Source organism: Equus przewalskii, chromosome 10 (assembly GCF_037783145.1).
Source record: "Equus przewalskii isolate Varuska chromosome 10, EquPr2, whole genome shotgun sequence".
NCBI lineage: Eukaryota > Metazoa > Chordata > Mammalia > Perissodactyla > Equidae > Equus > Equus przewalskii.
Genome location: NC_091840.1, coordinates 49,762,152 through 49,782,909, shown reverse-complemented (window position 1 = coordinate 49,782,909; position 20,758 = coordinate 49,762,152). Strand labels below are relative to the sequence as shown.

The following is a 20,758-nucleotide window of genomic DNA, read 5'->3' as shown; positions in this document are numbered from 1 at the left end:
TTGTACCTGGATGTCTGTTTCCTTCCTTAGGTTAGGAAAGTTTTCAGCTATGATTTCTTCAAATAGATTCTCTGCCCCTTTGTCTCTCTCTTCTCCTTCTGGGACACCTATATTTTGGATGTTAGTGCTCTTGATGTTGTCCCAGAGGTCCTTAGACTGTCCTTGTTCTTTTTAATTCTTTTTTCTTTTATTTGTTCAGTTTGGGTGATTTCCTCTAGTCTTTCGTCCAGCTCACTGACCCATTCTTCTGTATCATCTACTCTGCTATCAAGCCCCTCTAGTGAGTTTTTCATTTCCATTATTGTATTCTTCATTTCTGATTGGTTCTTTTTTATATTTTCCAGTTCTTTGTTGAAGTTCTCACTGAGTTCATCTATTCTTCTCCCCAGATCAGTGAGCATCCTCATGACTATAAGTTTGCATTCTTTCTCAGGCAGATTCTTTATCTCTGTTTCATTTAGTTCTTTTTCTGAGGATTTGTCCTGTTCTCTTGTTTGGAAAGTATTCCTTTGTCTCTTCATTTTGCCTCTTTTTCTGTGCTTCTATCTGTGTTTTAGGTAGATCAGCTATGTCTCCCGATCTTGGAGAATTGGCCTTATGTAAGGTAAGAGATGCCTTATGAGGCCCAGCAGTGTGCTTCTGTTTTGTCACCAGTTCCAAATGTTCCAGAAGTGTCCCTTGTGTGGGCTATGTGTGTCCTTTTGTTGTGGCAGGGTTGCTCTTGCTGCAGGTGCCCAGGGAGGCTAGGCTGTGCCCCTGGCCAGTTCACTGTAGTGTGTAAGAGAGTACCAGGAACCACTGTATGTCAACAAATTAGATAGCCTAGATGAAATGGACAAATTCCTGGAAACACAAAAACCAAAGCTGACTCAGGAAGAAATAGGAAATCTGAACAGAATTATAACAAGAGATTGAATCTGTAATCAAAAATCTCCCAGCACAGAAAAATTCAGTACAAATGGTTTCCCTAGTGAATCCTACCAAACACTTAAAGAAAAATTAACATGAATCCTTCTCAAACTCTTCGAAAAATAGAGAAGAAAACACTTCCTAAGTCATTTTGTGAGACCAGTATTACCCTGGTACAAAAGCCAAAGACACTACAAGAAAAGAAAACTACAGACCAATATCCTTTATAAACATAGACACAAAAATCCTCAACAAAATACTAGCAATCTAAATCCAACAGAATATTCAAAGAATTATATGTCATTACCAAGTGAGATTTATCCCAGGAATGCAGGGTGGCTCAACATAAGAAAATCAACCAACGTAATATAACATATTAATAGAATGAAGAGGGGCCAGCCCCATTGCGGATTGGTTAGGTTTGCATGCTCCTCTCCAGCGACCCAGGGTATCACCAGTTCGGATCCTGGGCACAGACATGGCACCACTTATCAGGCCATGCTGAGGCAGTGACCCACATGGCACAACCAGAGGCACTCACAACTAGAATATACAACTGTGTACTGGGGGGCTTTGGGGAGAAGAAGAAGAAAAAAAGAAGATTGGCAACAGTTGTTAGCTCAGGTGCCAATCTTTAAAAAAATTTAAAAAATAGAATGAAGGAAAAAAAAATCATCTCAATTGATGCAGAAAAAACATTTGACAAAATCCAACGCATTTTAAAAAAAAAAGGCTCAGAAAACTAGGAACAGAAGAGAATTTCCTCAAAATGATAAAGGGAATCCATGAAATACCCACAGCTAATACCATACTCAATGGTGAAAGACGAAAGCTTTGCCTCTATGGTCAAGAATAAACACAGATACCCGCTTCTACCAGTGCTATTCAATATTGCACTGAAAGTTGTAGCTAGAGCAATTAGTCAAGAAAAAGAAATGAAAGATATCCAAATTGGAAGGAAAAAAGTAAAACTATTTGAATTCACAGATGACATGATTTCAAATACGGAAAGTCCCAAGAACCCACAAAAACTACTAAAGCTAATTAATTCAGCAAAGTTGCACAGTACAAAATCATTATACAGGAAATCAGGGTTCCTATACACCAGCAATGAACAATCCAAAAATGAGATTAAGAAAACAATTCTATTTACAATACCATCCAAAAGAATAAAATACCTTGGTATAAATTTCACCAAAAAGATGAATGGCTCGTTCACTGAAAACTACAAACATTACTAAAAGAAATTAAAGAGGATTTGAATAAATGGAAAAGCATTCGATGTACGTGAATTGGAAAAGTTAATACGTTAAGATGACAATACTACCGGAAGTTATCTACAGGTTCATTGCAATTCCTATCAAAATTGCAGAAATGGAAATGCCAATATTTAAACTCATATGGAATAGCAAGGGACTTAGAATAGCCAAAACAATATTTAAAAAGAAAACCAAATTTGGAAGACTCACATTTCCCGATTTCAAAACTTACTACAAAGCTATAGTAATCAAAACAGTGTGGTACTGGCATAAGGACAGACATATAGACCAATGAAACAGAACTGAGAAGTAAACCCATGCATCAGTGGCAAACTGATTTTTGACAAGGGTGCTGAGATCATTCAGTGGGGAAAGAACAGTCTCTTCAATAAACCGCGCTGGGACAATTGGCTATCCACACGCAAAAGACTGAACGTGGACCCTTATCTCACATCATACGCAAAAATGAACTTAAAATGGATCAATGACCTAAATATAAGAGCTAAAACTCTAAAACTCTTAGAAGAAAACGCAGAAGTAAATCCTAATGACCTTAGATTTGGCACTGGATTCTTAGATATGACACTAATAGCATGAGTAAGAAGAGGAAAAAAAATGCATAAATTGGACTTCATCAAAATTCAACTTTTGTGCATCAAAGGGCAGTGTCAAGAAAGTGAAAAGGCAAACTACAGAATAGGAGAAAATATTCACAAATCATATATCTGGTAGGGTCTAATATCTGGAATATGTAAAGAATTCTTACAACTCAACAACGAAAGACAAACAATATAATTTTTTAAGTGCACAAAGATTGAATAGACATATATCCAAATAACATACGTAAATGGTCCACAAGCATATGAAAAATTGCTCAGCACCATTAGTCATTAGAGAAATGCCAATCTAAACCACAACGAGGTACTTCAGACCCACTAAAATGACTGTAATTTTTTTTAATGAAAAATAAGCTTTGGCAAGAATATAGAGAAATTGTAACCCTCATACATTGCTGGTAGGAGTGCAAAATAGTGCAGCTGTTGTGGAAAACAGTTTGGTGGTTCCTTAAAATGTTAAACATAGAATTATCATATGATCCAGCAATTCTACTCCTAGGTATGTACTCAAAAGAATTGAAGACAGGTGTTCAAACAAATACTTGTACACGAATGTTCATAGTACCACTATTCACACCAGCCAAAAGGTAGAAACAAACCAAATGTATACCAACTGATAAATGGATAAACAAAATGTGGTGTATCTATACAATAGAATACTGAATATTGTTCACCCATAAAAAAGAATGAAATTCTGATACCTACTAAAACATGGATGCACCTGGAAAATATTTTGTAAAAAGCTAAACGCAAAAGGTCACATACTGTATGATTCCATTTACATGAAATGTCCACAATAGGGAAGTCCATAGAGACGGAAATCAGACTGGAGGTGTCTGGGGGCTGGAGGAGGGTGAGTGGGGAGTGACTCTTTAATGGATGTGGCTTTCTTTTGGAGTGATGAAAATGTTCTGGAACTAGATAGAAGTGGTGGCTACGTAACACTGTGAGCTCACTAAATGTCACTGAATTGTTGCCTGTACACTTTAAAATGGCTAATTTTATGTTATGTAAATTTTACCTCAATTAAAAAAAAATTGTTAGAGAATAATGTGACAAACGCTCATGTACCCACTACACAGAATAATCCACTGTTAACATTATTGCTTCGGATATATTTTTATATAAAATAAATAGAACATCACAGGGAAAAAAAATCATATGAAGAAAAAGGATGACGCTCTGCCCCTCCTCTCTTCGCCCCCCAACCTTGCTCCCTCCAAGGAACCACATCTCAAGTTTTTAAAATATTTCTTCTGATATTTATACCACATTTCTAAATAATATACTTACAGTTCTGTTTATTGAGCAGCCAATTTTAGAAACTATTTACTAATGATTTGACTTGCTGTGACAGTAATGAGAATTTAGCTCCCCCAGACTTCTCTCCTTTTCACTTTTCCCAGCCTCCCTTATGATTATGTCTAAATTTTTGTTAAGTCAATATTCAGAGTTTACATCACTTTGATTGTGTAAATATTGCTCACTGCAGTCAAGCAAAATAGATTCTATTTCCTTTCTTGCATAGCATTGTTTCCCTTGAAATTAATAGTTGCCTTGTTTTTTTATTTGCTTAATTTCCATGTACTGTCCTTAACTTTCACGTTGGCTTCATCAGATCTGTAAAACGCCTATCCATTTTATTATTTAATTATAAAATATATGAGATAGCACATCAGTGACATTTTATCCTTTCTTAGATCCCTCTGTCCTCCCGCTCCAACCAGAACTGGCCAGTCTTCACATCCGCCGAGCAGTTGTTATTCTGGAATCTGCCTTTACTGTTTTCCTATGTTGGATCCTCTCACTAAATCCCAAGTTTTTCTCTTCTTGGTTTTTTTCTTATTTTGCTCCAGTAGCTTTCTTGTGGATATGACTCCCTGTGCACCTTAAAATGTGTTTAGCCTCTCCTCACATTTAACAATTTGGTGGCAGTATAGGTGTCGCTTTATTGTCTCTGGCTTCCGATAGTGCTATTGAAATGCCCAATGCCTTTCCAAATCTAGTTTATTTTATGTAATCTGCCTTTTGTCAGTGAAGCCTTTCAGAATGTTCTCTTTATAACTTGCCTTCCAGCTTTTTGTAAATGTAATCCATGGGTTTTTGGTTTTGCAATCTAGTTGTTCTGTCTGTTTTTATGTGAGTATATAGATCCAAAATCTATGCTTCCTCCTCTGATACCACCTGCCCAGAATCCCTACATATTACTTTTCATAGTAAAAAACCGTGGTATAGGAAGATTGATCTGTACATTGAGTTTGTAATGAGTTTTTATGAAGTTGCAGAGATGGCAGGGAGCCAATGTTGATTTCTGAGAGATGGGAGCGTTATCATCAGGCTGGCTTATATGAAAGATTAGCTTGGCAGAGATTTAGGGATTGGGGAAAGACAGCAGAATGGGAAGACAAATTATGATGGTACTTCACCAGCTCAAATAGGAGATGATAATAAGGGAGAAGTGGGTGGCAATGGCAAGGGACAGACAGATGTGAGAAACACAATGGAGGCTAAACCAAGTGGCTTGGTGATGAGGGAGGGGGACCTTCATGAGCTGCCCCTCAAGGCTGGGGAAGCTAGTTGTTCACCCACTCTCCCCTTCCAGGCAAGGGGAACTCTTCAAGCCGGGGAGTTCCCTCCTGGCACTGGGCAATACCAACTTGGGGGATGGGATGATGGAGGTAAGATGAAGCTGTCTTCCTTCTTGTTTTGTGTGGTTATTCTCAGGCTTTTTGTTCCACTGTGTTGCTGACGTGTCTTAAGCGGACTCCGAGCTCTCCCAGAGCTGTGTTGTTTGTGGATAGCTGTCTAACTGTTGATCTTTGACGGGAAACAGAGGCTGGGGTCTCCTACGCCACCATCTTGGTGATGTTGCTCAGACATTATTTCTGATGAATGATGACAACATCACCATGGCTTTGGAAAAGGGATTAAATCTGAGTTGGATCAAGTCTCTTGAGTTACCGCTTCGTGTGGAAAATACAGAGGAGAGAAGAACACATTGAACCGTGCCACTAACAGGCCATCAGGAAAATCTACAGGACCTGCAGCCTGGGTTCTCCAATACATGAAGCATAAGGAAAGGGAAAGGGAGGGAGGCAGATACTAGAATTAAAAGAGATGTAAAGACATATCACATTTAAATAGTGAGCAATACTGTAGTGTCTATAGATGCAGACCTGAGGGGCAAAACCGAAAAGAATCACGAAGAAATGATAACTATAAAAGTCAAGAGAGTGGTTACTCTGGGGAGAAAGGCATGTGGGGAGGAGAGTGGCTGAGTCGGAACACTGGAGAGGCTCTCAGGGAGGCTGGCAAAGCTGTCGTTCTTGACCTGGATGGTGGGAGAGTGCTTTAGAGTAAATCCGTTAAGCTGTACCTTTATTTTGAGTGGTTCTGTATCTGTGTTTTATTTTACCAAAAAAAAAAAAAATAGCCCTTATACAAAGACAAGTAATTAATAGGAAGAAAGTGTTTGCAATATATAACAAAGCATTAATGTCTATAATACATAAGAATCTTCTACAAATAATAAAACATAAAAAATCTTATAGAAAATTAGCAAAGCCATTAAGAAGCAAAGTATAAAAGAAATGCAAGCGATCAAAAATAAGTGAAAATGTGTTTAACCTCATTAAATATTAGTTTAATTATTACTCATTAGTAATTATGAGTATAATTATTACTCATTAGCACTCATTAGCAATAGGGGAAATGCAAATTGAAAGAAGATAAAAGTTTTACCCTTTTGACTAAAAACAACAATAAAAAGCCCTGTAATTTGTTGAAAAGAGTATGGTAAAATTGGCATTCACATTACTGAGAGAATAAATTGGTAAAACTTTTGTAGAGGACATTTTGGCAGCATTAGTTAATATATCAAATATGCTCACATTTTACCCACAATTCTACTTCTAATATCTAAAGAAAACACCCCTCTCTGGACCCAAGGGACATTCATTGTGGCACAATTTGAAATTTTTGGAAAAAAATATAGTTGTCAATAGGGTAATGACTAAATAAATTTAAATTACAATGCATCCATACTATCAAATATGGCCATAGATCTGGATAAACTCATAGTATGATCCCAATTATTTTTCAAAACTGTATATGTATATATGTAAATTAAGTGCATATTAAACCTTTAAAAATTATAAATAAACATGCCAAAAAATTAAAAAGTATATAAGGATATACAGCGCCAAGTCGTAATCTTGCTCTAGAACCTAGTCCAGTTAACAGAGGTAAATACTCATTATTAAATACCTAAATCAAATTAATAATTTCTTATATAACCTTCTAAAATTTTTCTATTCATTTGGGAGTTATAATGGGTATATAATTTCAGGGAGGCAAACATGGATAATTCTTTATTTCTAAAGTTGACTTCAGTTGTTGACTCTGAGCCCCAAATCAGCATTCTAGAAGACAACTTGATCATTTTTCTATCATCCTTTTGTTATTATCTAGTTTTAAATTCATTCTGTGTTATTATCTAGTTTTAAATTCATTTCCAGGTTTTCTTTTCCCCTTCTTCCCATCCTCACTCTGCATGTTCACGTGGCCTCAGAGGCTGTGGCTGGAAGCAGTCTGCTTTGCAATTGGCCATACCTCCGTGGCAAGGAGCAGGTGCTTCTCTGTCAGTCTCATCTGGTCCTGTGTTGGCATCAGTGGGTCCTTAGAGTCTGAGTTCTCTTGGCTGATGTTGGGAGACAGCTTTGATGTCTAGGAACCAGCAGATCCTGCTACAAAGTATAGTTCTAAAGTGGTTTTCTGATGTGCACAACCCCACCAAGATGCAGCTCTATTCTTGTCCTCACCCCAGCAGGAATCTACACAATTTTTTAATGCTCATCCCCTTACCCTGCCAGGCAAACTCTTGAGCTGAAATGCCAGCAGCTTCCTCTACTAGCTACCAATGCCCTCCCAAGCTTCTCAGGGTCTTGCAGCAAAGTCTGTAGATAGCATGACTGACCTGTCATCCCTGGACCCCCTCATTGCCACTCCAATTATTCTCTGCATACTCAGTTGCATGAGAAACCTCTGTTGAATTTCTGCCTCAAACTTTAGCCAGAAAACAATGTGTTAATTTCTCAGAGTCACAAATAATCTCCAGTTTTGCAATGTACCTTTTAAGGTTGCTTTCCTTTCATCACCACACCGACTCAGAGCCTGGCCCGAGGGAGAAGAGAGAGAAAGACTCTACATTCCTTCTCACTCTCTTTTGCCTTCCTCCAACTCTTCACCTTTATATGAGCATAGAAGGGGGAAAATTGGTTCTACCAGAACAAAATCTATCTTAAAATCTTTGAACTCTGTCTATTCACACCACTGTGTGAAAGCTTTACTGTGTCACACTAGGCAGGGATGCCTACATGGTACTTTGCAATTTAAAAGCTGTGGTCTTTCCTCTCTGAGTTGGGCTACCTCCATAGCTGTCAAAGTCCTCAACGTTTATATCCTGCATGTGGAATGGTCTTTGAGGGGATTGGGAGGGTGTCAGGGTTAGGATTAGGGTTAGGGTTAGGGTTAGGAATGGCTTATTAGTAAGTACATTAAAATATCATCCAGCACACGCTTTATCTGTTGGATGTTTTTTATGAAAGTATAGAATATGAAAATAACAGTAGTTTTAAAAATAAGGATATGAGATATCACACAAGACGTATGTCTGAAGACATGTCCAGAAATCATCAAGATAGGTTAATAACCCAGCTGCTCAATAATGTCTAGTCTCTGCTGCCACTTTCCTGCGGTTTTCTTGCTTTACCTTCGTGATCGCAAAATGTCACAGCTTTAAACATTACATTCTGAAGCTATGATGTCTAAAGGAAGTCACAGAGGAAGGAAGGAAGACGAGGAGGGAGGGAGAGAAGAACAGAGAGTTTCTCCTTGCTTGCCTCTCTCTTTTCATCAGAGAGGAAAATCCCTCTCAGAAGTTCAATGGCAGACTTCCTCTTACATCCCATTGGCCATAATTGGGTCTCGAGTTGACAAAAAATTAGGACTTGATTGACAAAGGAAAGGGGGAGTAGTTTGGGATAAGCAACAAATACTGTTTCCCCACTATTAATATTTGTGTCTATTTAACTTTTTTCATAAATGGACACATAATTCAACCGTCCTCCCTTTTCGTTTTTTTACCAAACAATGTACTCTGAAGATCTTTTCATGTTGGCACATTTACGTATAACTCACTATTTTAATGGCTGTATTATATTCCACTGTAATGGACATGTTCCTTTTTATTTTTGGCCTGCAGGGCATCATTTCCTTTGGTGAATTACCCGTTCCAACTCCATGTGATTTTGTGACATCCTAAACCCTCACCACAGGGTAGACATGTGTCTCCAATAGGATGATCCAGAGTCCTTTAAGGTGGCTGTGGGAGGCTATATTTCTCAAAAAGAGCTAAAGCAGTATTTCCAGTCCCACAGGCTTTTCCAGAACCTTGCCACTTTCCCATTAAGAGATAGGGTCTATTTCTCTTCCCTTTAAGCCTAGACGGGGCTTTGTGACTGCCTCGCTTCATTCACACTCACACCACTCTCATCGTCATCTCACACCTGGACTCCTGTAATACTGTCTTCATTATCTGCCCACTCTCTGCACTCTCTTCCGCTGTTGACAGGTTAATCTTCCAAATCTAGAGGTCTGACCGTGTACAGTAGTCCCCCCTTGTCCACCGTTTCACTTCACCTGGTTTCACTTTCACCACGGTCAAACATGGTCCGAAAATATCAAATGGAAAATTCTAGAAATAGATAATTTTTGAGTTTTAAATCACTTGCCATTCTGAGTATCATGATGAAATCTGGCACCATCCTGCTCTGCCCTTCCTGTGACATGAATCACCCCTTTGTCCAGTGCATTTACACTGTGTATGCTACCTGTCCATTAGTCACTTAGTAGCCATCTCATTATCAGATGAATTGTTGTGGTATCACAGTGCTTGTGTTCAAGTAGCTCTTATTTTACTTAGTAATGGCCCCAAAGTGTAAGAGCAGTGATGCTGGCAATTCGGATATGCCAAAGAGAAGCCAGAAAGTACTTTCTTTAAGTGAAAAGGTGAAAGCTCTCAATTTAATAAGGAAAGAAAAAAGTCATATGCTGAAGCCGCTAAGATCTATGATAAGAAAAAATCCTCAATCTGTGAAATTGTGAACAAGGAAATAGAAACTTGTGCTAGTTTGGCTGTAGCACCTCAAATACATATGTATAGGAAAAAACAACATATATATAGGGTTTGGTACTATTCATGATTTCAGGCACCATTAGGGATCTTGGAACATATCCCTCATGCATAAAGGGGGACTACTGTAACTCTCTTATTCACAAATCATCATTGGCTCCCTACCTCCACTCACTACTGCACACCAGTCTTCAGCCTTTTTAGCTAGTAGGTAGAATTTATGAAATTTCCACTTCTGTAAGTCAACGACTCAAAATATCAGCAATTTCACATGGTTCAAACATTTTATCAATAAAAAGAGTACATGCATATGGTAAAAACTCAATCAATAGAAAAATGCAAAAGATTATACAACAAAAAGAAATTATCTCTATTATCTCAAATTCCTAATCCCAATTTCCAGAGGTAAACATTGTTGGCAATTTATTGTATATCTTCTAGAAAATTCAGTTTTACTTGCCTAAAGTTGTGTATAATATTACTTCATAATTCTTTTAAATACCTTGGAGAGCTATGGTCATGTTTTATTTCTCTGTCTTAATTGTTGTTTCATCTCTTTTTGCTTAATAAGCCTTAAAGAGGAGTCTTTATATCTTTGTTTTTCAAAGAACCAAATTTTTGTTTTATTAATGAATTCCATGAGGCCTTTTTATTTCTAATTTATTAGTGTTTTACACTATCTCCCAGAGGTCCCTGGAGGTATCATGCTCCAGTTTTCCACAATAGTAAGCAGCTTATTAATGCTTTTTTGGTTCCCTTCCCTTCCCTGTCTCATTCACCACTCTCCTATCAGGACTTCCTGGGATAACCTCCCAAATAAACTCCTCCCTGCACTCAAATCCTAGTCTTAGGGTCTTCTTCTGGGGAAACCCAATCTTAACTGAGATAGGAACACTTGAGTGAATGTGCTTGAGAAGTTTCAACCCCAAGATTCCTGTAAACCCTCTGGGCCAGCAGAAGTAGCCTCTTTCAGCTAGCTAGAGGACAGAGCTCTTATTTTCTGGAGAGCATGCAATGGTCTCCCCTAAGGCAGGTGTTATGCAAGATGGTGTTGTCCTCCCCAAGATCTGCCTCCACCTCTCCTCTTTGCTTTTAGACTACTTTTAAAGATTTTATTTTCTATTTTTTTCCTTTTTCTCCCCAAAGCCCCCCAGTACATAGTTGTATATTCTTCGTTGTGGGTCCTTCTAGTTGTGGCATGTGGGATGCTGCCTCAGCATGGTTTGATGAGCAGTGCCATGTCCACGCCCAGGATTTGAACCAACGAAACACTGGGCCACCTGCAGCAGAGCACGCAAACTTAACCACTCGACCATGGGACCAGCCCCTAGACTACTTTTAAAGTCGAGTCTAAGTATGGCCCAAGGAGGGAACTAATCTATTGACCAAAAGAACTGCAAAACATGACTAGTGCATGCATACTAAGAAATGAAGAAAATATGCTTGGGTGTGAATCTTGAGGGTGACAGTCTAGGAAAGGCAAGATCTGAGGCCAGATAAGGGAGAGTTTATTGATGTCACTCTCCTGTGGCTTAAGATTTAACACTCTGCAAGCAAAAGAAAGCAGATGTAGCCATACTTATATCAGATAAAGTAGACTTCAAGATAAAAAAGATAATGAGAGACAAAGATGGGCATTATATAATGATAAAAGTGACATTCCACCAAGAAGGCATAACACTAATTAATATATATGCACCTAACACGGAAGCACCAAAGTATATAAAGCAACTATTACCAGAACAAAAGGGAGAAACTGACAGCAACACAATAATAGTAGGGGACCTTAACCCCCACTTTACATCAATGGATAGATCATCCAGACATAAAATCAACAAGGAAACAGTGACCTTAAATGAAAGATTAGGCCAGATGGACTTAATAGATGTATAGAGAGAGCATTCCATCCAAAAACAGTAGAATACACATTCTTCTCAAGTGCACATGGACCATTCTCAAAGATAGACCATATGTTGGGAAACAAGGCAAGCCTCAATAAATTTAAGAATATTGAAATTATATCAAGCACCTTTTCTGGCCACAGTGCTATGAAACTACAAATCAACTACAAAAAAAAGCTAGAAAAGTCATAAATAAATGGAGATTAAACAACATACTACTGAACAGCCATTAGATCAATGAAGAAGCCAAAAGAAAGAATCAAAAAATACCTGGAGACAAATGTAAATGAAAACACAACATATGAACTCTGATGGGATACAGCAAAAGCAGTGCTAAGAAGGAAATTCATAGCAATACAGGCCTACCTCAACAAACACAAAAAATTCTCAAATAAATAATCTTAATCTACACTTTAAAAAAACTAGAAAAAGAAGAACAAACAAAGGCCAAAGTCAGTAGAAGGAGGGAAATAGTAAAAACCAGAGCAGAAATAAATGAAATAGAGACTAAAAAAACAATAAAAAGGATCAATGAAACTAAGAGGTGGTTCTTTGAGAAGATAAACAAAATTGAGAAACCTTTAGCTAGACTCAGTAAGAAAAAGTGAAAGGACTCAAATAAATAAAATCAGACACGAAAGAGGAGAAATTACAATGGATACCAAAAATTATAAGCGAATACTATGAAAAGCTATATGCCAACAAATTGGATAACCCAGAAGAAATGGATAAGTTCTTAGACTCATATGACCTCCCAAAACTGAATTAAGAAGCTACAGAGAATCTGAATAGACCAATCACAAGTAAAGATATTGAAACAGTAATCAAAAACCTCTCAAGAAACAAAAGTCCAGGACCAGACAGTTTCTCTGGTGAATTCTACCAAACATTCAAAGAAAATTTAACACCCATCCTTCTCAAATTATTCCAAAATATTGAAGAGGATAGGTTGCTTCCTAATTCATTCTACAAGACCAACATTAGCCTGATACCAAAACCAGACAAGGACAACACCAAAAAGGAAAATTACAGGACAATATCGCTGATGAACATAGATGCAAAAATCCTCAACAAAATATTAGCAAATCAAATACAGCAATACATTAAAAGGATCATACACCATGATTAAGTGGGATTTATTCCAGGGATGCAAGGATGGTTCAACATCTACAAATCACTCAATGTGATACGCCACATTAACAAAATAAGGAATAAAAATCACGTGATCATCTCAATAGATACAGAGAAAGCATTTGACAAGATCCAACATCCATTTATGATTAAAAAAAAACCTCACTAAAATGGGTATAGAAGGAAAGTATCTCAACATAATAAAGGGCGTATATGACAAATCCACAGCCAAATCATTAATTACAATTAACACTGAAAAACTGAAAGCCTTTCCTCTGATTACAGGAACAAGATAAGGGTGCCTACTCTCACCACTCTTATTCAACATAGTACTGGAAGTTTTAGTCAGAGCAATTAGGCAAGAAAAAGAAATAAAAGGGATCCAAATTGGAAAGGAAGAAGTAAAACTCTCACTGTTTGCAGATGACATGATTCTATATATGGAAATCCTAAAAAAAAAAAAAATCCACCAGAAAACTATTAGAAATAATCAACAACTACAGCAAAGTTGCAGGGTACAAAATCAACATACAAAAATCAGTTGCATTTCTATACACTAATAATGAACTAGCAGAAAGGGAAGTCAAGAATACAATCCCACTTACAATGGCAACAAAAAGAATAGAATACCTTGGAATAAATTTAACCAAGGAGGTAAAAGACCTATACACTGAAAACTATAAGACGGTATGGAAAGAAATCAAAGAAGACATAAAGAAATGGAAAGACATTCCATTCTCATAGATTGGAGGAATAAGCATAGTTAAAATTGCTATATTACCTAAAGCAATCTACAGATTCAATGCAATCTCAATCAAAATTCCAATGACATTCTTCATGGAAATAGAGCAAAGAATCCTAAAATCTATATGGAACAACAAAACACCCCAAATAGCGAAAGCAATCGTGAGAAAAAAGAACAAAGCTGGAGGTATCACAATCCCCAACTTCAAAATATACTACAAAGCTATAGTAATCAAAACAGCATGGCCCTGGCACAAAAACAGACACACAGATCAATGGAACAGAATTGAAAGCCCAGAAATAAAACCACACATCTATGGACAGATAGCCTTCAACAAAGGAGCCAAGAGCATACAATGGAGAAAGGAAAGTCTCTTCACTAAATGGTGCTTGTAGCCTGGTGTTGTAGTGGTTAAGTTCGCATACTCTACTTTGGTGGCCTGGGATTCACGGATTCAGATCCCAGGTGGGGACCTGGCACCACTTGTCAAAGCCACACTGTAGCAGCATCCCACATAAAATGGAGAAAGATTGGCACAGATCTTAGGTGAGTGACAATCTTCCTCACACATACACAAAAAAATGGTGTTGGGAAAATTGGATAGCCATGTGCAAAAGAATGAAAGTAGACCATTATCTTATACCACACACAGAAATTAACTCAAAATGGATTAAAGACTTGAATGGTTTCAGTAAGACCTGAAAGCATAAAACTCGTAGAAGCAAATATAAGCAGCACAGTCTTTGACATCAGTCTTAGCAGTATATTTTCAAATACCATGTCTACTCATGCAAGGGAAACAAAAGAAAAAATAAACAAATGGGACTACATCAGACCAACTTCTGCAAGGCAAAAGAAACCATGAACAAAATTAAAAAACAATCCTCAACTGGGAGAAAATATTTGCAAATCATATATCCAAGAAGGGGCTAATTTCCAAAATATATAAAGAATACATATGACTCAACAACAAAAAAATAAATAACCAAATCAAAAAATGAGCAGAGGATATGAATCGGCATTTTTCCAGAGAAGTATTCCGATGGCCTACAGGCACATGAAAAGATATTCAATACCACTAATTATTAGGGAAATGCAAATCAAAACTATAATGACATATCACCTTACACTGGTCAGAATGGTTATAATTAACAAGGCAAGAAATAAATATTGGGGAGGATGTAGAGAAAAGGGATCCCTCACATACTGCTAGTGGGAATGCAAACTGATGCAGCCCCTATGGAAAACAGTATGGAGATTTCTCGAAAAACTAAAACCAGAAATACCATATGATCCAGCTATCCCACTATTGGGTGTTTATCCAAAGAACATGAAATCAACAATTCAAAGAGATTTATGCAACCCATGTTCACTGTAACATTATTCACAATAGCCAAGACATGGAAGCAACCCAAGTGCCCATCAACAGATGCATGGATAAAGAAGATATATAATGGAATACTACTCAGCCATAAAAAAAGACAAAACAGTGCCATTTGCAACAATATGGATGGACTTTGATAGTATTATGCTAAGCTAAATAAGCCAGACAGAGAAGGACAAACACTGTATGATTTCCTTCATATGTGGAAGATAAACAAACACATAGATAAGGAGAACAGATAAGTGGGTACCAGAGGGGAAAGGGCTGGGGGAGGGCAAAAGGAGTAAAGGGACACATGTGTATGTTGATGGATAAAAAGTAGACTATCAGTGGTCAGCACGATGCAAGATACAGAAACTGATATATAATAATGTACTCCTGAAATTTACGCAATGCTATAAGCCAATATCACCTCAATAAAATAATTTTTTAAAAAAAGATTTAACACTCTGATGTGGCATCAGAAAGCCTTGTTGGAATGTTTCCTTGGAGTTTAGAAAAAACAATAGACTGGTAAATGAGGTGGAAAAGCTCTTGGAAGAATATTAAGGAAGAGATCAGGTGTAGAGAAGTGGGTGTGTTAGAAAGAATTTATTAACATAACATCAGCTGACTATTTCCCTGCAGGGCCCAGAAGGTACTCCCTTCACTAAAGCAATGAGGAATGCATGAGTGAGGAGAGCACCAGCATCCTTAGAATGCTCAGTGCAGTTGCCCTTGTAGGTCAGAGATGACACTAGAAGATGTCATAGAACTAAGTACTAAACCACTGTGATGGGTTAGTTTTCTTTCAAGCGTTAGCAAACCACGTTATGCTTTGCTCATCAAAATTATGCAACAAACCAGACATTTACCTCCCCTTATACCTTATAGATCTCAGTTGATGTTAAACTGGCCTTGCTCATTTTTTGTCACCCTTGTATTTTGCATTATGTTTTTCAGTATGAGCCTGCTTACCTAAGATTTTTCATTATTAAGACCACTTATTTCTAAAACACTACTTGAACTTGAATAACTAATATATTTCAGTATTTAGTGTTATGGGCAAAAGAGAGCCATCAAGGAAAACTCCAAGATTGTTTTTTTTGTTTTTTTTTTAAATTTTTTTTTTTATTTTTTCCTTTTTCTCCCCAAAGCCCCCCGGTACATAGTTGTGTATTCTTCGTTGTGGGTTCTTCTAGTTGTGGCATGTGGGACGCTGCCTCAGCGTGGTCTGATGAGCAGTGCCATGTCCGCGCCCAGGATTCGAACCAACGAAACACTGGGCCGCCTGCAGCGGAGCGCGCAAACTTAACCACTCGGCCACGGGGCCAGCCCCAAGATTGTTTTTTTTTAAAGATTGGCACTTGAGCTAACATCTGTTGCCAATCTTTTTTTTTTTTTTTTTTTTTCCTTCTTCTCTTCCTCAAAGCCTCCCAGTACTTGTTTGTATATTCTAGTTTCAGGTCCTTCTAGTTGTGCTATGTGGGACACCACCTCAGCATGGCTTGATGAGCGGTGCAGGGTCCGCACCTAGGATCTAAACTGCTGAAACCCCGGGCCGCCGAAGCATAGCATGCGAACTTAACTGCTCGGCCATGGGGCCGGCCCCTCCAAGATTCTTAGTCAGAACTATGGGAAAGATGGAGCTGCTATTAACCATGCTGGGGAAGACTTAGGGAGGAAGAGGTGCAGGTGAAAGATCGGGAGCTCAGTTCCACTTTGTCTAAGCCACTTCAAGTTGTTGCAAGTGAACGATCCAAGTTACTTGAACCAAAAGCATCCTACCTTATACAGAATTTGCACCAGTAATTGGGAGACTACAAGCATTAGATCATTAAATATAGATCATAAATATTATGTCCTTTATAAAGAGGATGGAGAAATTAGGCTGGAGGAGAGGAAGAGCTCCACCTTTTTGGGTTAAACTTGATAAACTAAGGCTTATTGCATGCTAGACTGAGACCATATGCCTGAAAATACTGCAACATCAAAGAATTTGGTAGGAAAAAAAAGTCCATCATGTTGGAATGTGTTAGCTATGTCATGCAGCCTTCAATAAAGACTTAAAAGAAAGAGACTAGCTTAAGCTGAAGGCAATGATTTAAAATCAGAGAGGGTATTGCATATTTGAAAACTGCTATGAGAGTAAATCTTAAAAGTTCTCATCACAAGAAAAAGAATTCTGTAATTATGTGTGATGACAGATGTTAACTAGACTTATTGTGGTGATCACTTTGCAATATATACAAATATCAAATCGTTATGTTGTATACCTGAAACTAATATAATGTGTATCATTTATAATTCAATAAAAAATAAAATAAAATCAGAGAGGGAAGAGTGGCTTTGTTAAAAGCGCCTCTCTCTGGTTATAGACTACAATTTAAAAACTACTGGAATTCTGGTAATCAGGAGTCTTTTGCTCTTGGAAAAACTGAACTCTCTATACCCCAAGCTAAGATTAGTGCTAGCAAAGTCAGGGAGATGGGGACTCAGTATGAAATAAGACTAAAGCACAGAGAAAGGTCTTTCCCAAGTGCCTCCCATTAAGTAAGCACTCTGCCTGACGAAACAGCCTCAGTGGGAAGATGCAACCGAGATTAACAATGTCACTGGTCCAACTGGGCTTTTGTGAGACTTAGGAAAATGTATCTTTCCAGGTAGAGGCATCCCCACAGGTGTGCGGTTTCACGAATGATTGATGCTTTTTTGCATATCACTAAAAGTGCACTAAAGCTCATGAGTACTATAGAGACTTATTTTGTCCTCTCCCAACTTGAATCATGTAGGGATCACTAAGACCCACATCTTTATTTTAAAAACTCTCTCTTTGAGTTTTCACAGATCCTGTACTCTCGCTTCCTGGAGTTTCAAGCCTACCAGCTTATCTGGTCAGATCTGCGGTGCCTCACCTCTCTCCACTGCCCAACACATCTAACAACAGCTTCTGCATCATAAACTTTGACGTTTTTCTTTATATTTAGACTTTTAAACATAGTGGACTAGACACCAGAAGTTAAGAGTATGGCTCCCATATCCTATTGATACTGTCAAAGTTCATAAGACATTTACTATCTCAAACCATAGATGATCAACAGACCAATTAGACATCCTAACATTATCTGTGTTCCCTTCAATTTCTGAATTAAAATTGAAAATTTCTTCACTAAGAGTTATCTATAATGGTTTTTGATTCTTTGCATTAATCCCATTTCTAATGCCAATCTATTTCACCACATACTGACAAATATTAATGGCAAGCTCATATTGTAGAAAACATCAGACATAGATACCAAGAAAATAAACAAGACCTAGACATCAAGTAAGTCAAACGACTTATTTATCCAAAGGATGCTCATCAGAGACACACAGCTGCAGATGATAAAATCAGAGTGGGTGATATCATTCCTTCCAGAAACTCACTTGTCCACCTTCAGATCCAGACTTATCCTAGGGCTAGATTTGGTCAGGACGTATCCTTGCCTGGGTACATACTGGGACCTCCATACTCTGGCCATATTCGCCTCACAAATCTCCAGATCCTGTTGTGGGCAGCATGATTGCCAGAGGACAGTACACAATGCACTTTGGCCTGCACAATAGTTCCCTCAGCTTTCTCAGGCTAAAAGAGCTTGGGCTGTGTACATACCAGAATTTAGGTATGTGGGTCTAGAACAAAGGTCAGTCACTCAGACGTTTCAAGAATCATAGCAACATCTCATAGACCAGCTTAGTGCCTGCATGTGGAGTCTCAATAACACTTCACCACGGGTAGCCCAGGGCTCTATCTCCTGACTGCTTTTGGACCAAGCACAACCAAGACAAGTGTCATAATATCTGGCTTTGCTAGCTATTAACTACAATGAGGAATAACCCCAGAAAAGCTATCAGACATAAGGGGAAAGAAAAGCCTGCTCTTAAAGGGCTTATGCACAAATTCACACATTTCAGAAAGCAACCTAAAATCACCAAAAAGAAAGCTGCACAGTCCTTTGGTGAAAAGAGACTCACTTGATAGGCTCTGGGTACATCTCAGTGAGAGGTGAGACCTCCCCAGGGACTGAGACCTTGGCGGTAGCCATTATTGTGACCTAGTACAGGCATGCTGACACAGATGCTGGCAGACACCATTGGAGTTCTTCCCCTGACCTGTTAGGGCAGGGGTCTGCTCCGCCCACTAGAGCACTGATTTAATCCAGTTCAGCCAGGGCAGACATCCCACCCTAGGGACAGGCCCCACCCAACAGTAAGCCTTCAGGCAACTTGTGGGCCCACATAAGCAGGGTGCCTGTAACCCCTGCAGCCAGGTGAGTGGGTCCACCTCTGAGGGGCAAGGTCTGTGTTGGTGAAGTGTGTGGGTCCCCTACAGTCAGGTGACTAGGTCCGCTTCAGTGGGTTGAGGCACATGCATGGTGCAGGACTGTGTTGACAGAGTGTGTGGCCCTGTGGGCAGTGGGGCTTGTCAGCTGCAGCAGACTTGTGCTCCTCAAATAGCCACATAGGGGATTGGTCCCACCTTCCAAAGCCTGAAATAAATGGGTACTCCCATGCTTGGAGCTGGTCTCACTCAGCTGCAAGCCTGAGAGAGCTGACAGCAGCCTTGCAGGCCAGAGGCCTACAGTAATTGTGAGCCCCTGAGCGCAGCAATCAGCCATGCTGGGGGTCTACTCACTTATCAGAAAAACTCCAACAGGAATGTGCTATTAGACCTTGCAGCCAACTGTGCTTGGGCTCTCCAGGCCTAATAAAGTGACTGAAGGGTCCATAGCAGACACATGCAGCTGAGCATTACAACCAACTGGCCAGGGGGACAGCTTTGCCTCCCTGGGCACCTGCAGCAAGAGCAACCCTGCCACAACAGAAGGACACATGTAGCCCACACAGGGGACACTCCTGGCACATTTGGAACTGGTGATGAGTGGGAGGCACACTGCTGGGTCTCATAAGGCATCTCTTACATAGTCCATCTCTCCAAGATTGGGAGACGTAGCTGATATACCTAAAACATAGATATAAGCACAGAGAAAGAGGAAATATGAAGAGACAAAGAAATATGTTCCAAGTGAGGGAACAGGACAAATCCCAGAAAAACAACTAAACGAAACAGACATAAACAATCTACCTGATAAAAGAGTTCAAACTAATAGTCATAAAGATGCTCATTGATCTTGGGAGAAGAATGGATGAACTCAGTGAGAACTTCAACAAAGAAATGGAAAATATTAAAAAATAACCAATCAAAAATGAAGAATACAACAATGGAAATGAAAAATTCACTAAAGGGACCCAATAGCAGAGTAGATGATACAGAAGAACAGATTAGCAAGCTGGATGAAAGACTAAAGGAAATCACCCAAGCTGAACAGATGAAAGAAAAAAGAATTTAAAAGAATGAGGACAGTCTAAGGGAATTCTGGGACTGCATCAAGCACACTAACATCCATATTATAGGTGTCCCAGAAGGAGGAGAGAGAGACAAACGGGCAGAGGATCTATTTGAAGAAATCATAGCTGAAGACTTTCCTAACCTAAGGAAGGAAACAGACACCCAGGTACAGGAAGCAGAGCGCGCACCAAACAAGATAAACCCAAAGAGGCCTACTCCAAGACACACTATAGTTCAAATGTCAAGAATTAA

General features: G+C 38.8%; 1 pseudogene; it reads right to left on the bottom strand.

The window, feature by feature from the left end:
* The window catches only part of LOC103561431 (polyunsaturated fatty acid (12S)/(13S)-lipoxygenase, epidermal-type-like), a 41,654-nt pseudogene extending 23,016 nt beyond the window's left edge, over positions 1 to 18,638 (bottom strand).
* Positions 18,639 to 20,758: the final 2,120 nt, after the last annotated feature.